Consider the following 2,344-nt stretch of genomic DNA (forward strand, 5'->3'; position numbering starts at 1 on the left):
GAGCCATCAGCCCAGAGCCTGACGCGGGGCTCGAACTCACGGACCGCGAGATCGTGACCTGGCTGAAGTCGGACGCTTAACCGACTGCGCCACCCAGGCGCCCCGGTTCTGTGTTATTCTTAAATGTCTTTTTTTGTTTGACAGTGCTGCTTCCTATTCCTTTCAGGTAGAGAGAATTTAGTTATTAAAGTGAATTTCAATAGACTTAAATGGCAGGTCTGTTTCTCCCCCCTCTATTTAATGGTGAAAGTGAGTAGTATTTCAAAAGCCTGGCCCACGGTTTATGCAGGGTAGCTGTATTATTGTCATCTCTAATCCCTGCTCACCTCGTTTTCCCATCTAACCATTGCCCTGATCCTGGGTGGCTCAGTCGGCCAAGCGTCCGACTTCGGCTCAGGTCACGATCTCGCGGTCTGTGGGTTCGAGCCCCGCGTCGGGCTCTGCGCGGACGGCTCGGAGCCTGGAGCCTGCTTCCGATTCTGTGTCTCCCTCTGTTTCTGCCCCTGACCTGCTCACGTTCTGTCTCTCGCTCTTTCTCAAGAATAAATTTAAAAATATTTTTTAAAAAAATGAAACGCTGCCCTGATGCTATCTGATAAAACCGTCACCTCTCTAACACTTACTATGTACCTGGTACTGAGCCAAGCACTCTACATGGATTGTTTCATTCAGTCCTTAGAACAAGCCTTCAGATGCCATTATTAACCCCATTTAACAGACGAGAAAGTTGAGGCTTAGAGACGGAACGTGACTTTTCCGAGGTGCCGGAAGCAGTAAGCAGTCGAGTCAGAGCTGAGGCACGTGCTGGTAGGTGAGCACCATTTGCTCCCCAGGACGTACTGCGAGAAACCTCCCAAGAGTCCACACTTCAGACTACACGCTGAAAGAGGGAAGGGAGGACCACCGGGCTCCATCCCTCGGCCCGGGATGGCTGCAGACCGGGAATGTGATGCGGCCTCTGGAGGCCGACCGCTAACGGCTTTTTCTGTGGCCGCAGTGAGCTGTTGGAACAGAGAAACAGGACCCCAGGGCGGCGACTGGAAATCCGCAGAAGCGCAAGGGAAGGGTGACAGAAAACGCCTGTGCCGTGAACGCGCAGCAACGGTCTCAAACATCCCTTTGAGAAGTGTTTACAAGGCCCCTCTTGGTGCTTCACAGAGGAAGCACAGAATCAAAGCGTTTGAGCTGGAGAGGACTTAAAAGGTTATCTAGACCAGCAAGCTCAGCATCTCAGAAATGCAGATGCTCAGGCCCCAGCCCAGACCTTCGGAATCATACTTTGTGCCCTCGGGGGGGTGAAGGCACAACCCGGGTTTGCGCAAACCCTCCAGGAGATTCTCGTGCCTGCTAAAGTTCCAGAACCACTGACCAGCCCTGACCAGTCCAACGTCCTTATCTGACAAGGACTGTGATGCCCTCGGTCCGGCCACATGGACCCAGCAAAGCGGACGAAGAGAACCCGCAGCCCTCAGGGTCTTAGTCTAGAACCTCAACCCTTTCAGTGGTTGGTTCTCCGTTGACAGTGGTATCGATTTTCAAAGAACTTGGATGTGATAAAATATCGTGAAACAAACTATAGTTCCTATCACAGAACCTGGATATCGGAGGCAGAGGATATCTGGTGTCACAGGGCGTAAGTTCACAACAGGTGGGGCGAAGACCAAGGAGTTATAGCACCCAGCTCTCGAATGCCAGAGACTAGTCAGCCCCGCACACCCTGATAGAAACTAAATAAGACACATTTTCAAAAAGAAGAACAGATCACAGATAAGGCTTTAAGCCAGAGGACGGCCTCAGTCATCAAGCTGTGGTTCATAGAAGTCTCATAAAATGTAATGTTTTCATCTAATTAACAAACCCATTTGTACTCTCCCAGTCTAATCGGACGTTATTAGATCATCCCGATTCAAAGCAGGTGAAACCCCAGGCGCACACACAGAGGGCGAAGAGCCCATTTCAAGTTTAGCTGGTCCTGGATCCCCCTGGAAACAACTCTATGAGCATCGTTCACCTTTTCTGAGTTTGTCTGAAGCTGGGCTCCACAGTTACCAACAAGATGAAAAGGGCGGGGGGGGGCGGGCAGTGAACAGAATAGCAACTTCCTGGCTCCTTCTTACTTTACCCAGTAGGTCAGTCTCCTGTATTTTGTTCTGGAACAGTGTATCCTCATGTCTGGAAGGGGAGACGGAGGCAGGTGGGAAGGAGGTACAGGGAACACGACCGCCACGGTGACCCTTTTGTCCGCATGACCACCGAACTTCCTGGCCACTGAGGCCTCAGAGAAAGGTCCCTGGGTTTGGGCTGCTCCCCAGAGCACATGCACATGGCCGGAAGGGCAGTGGTT

This window comes from Herpailurus yagouaroundi, unplaced genomic scaffold (assembly GCF_014898765.1).
Source record: "Herpailurus yagouaroundi ecotype Mexico unplaced genomic scaffold, PumYag 165, whole genome shotgun sequence".
Classification (NCBI taxonomy): domain Eukaryota; kingdom Metazoa; phylum Chordata; class Mammalia; order Carnivora; family Felidae; genus Herpailurus; species Herpailurus yagouaroundi.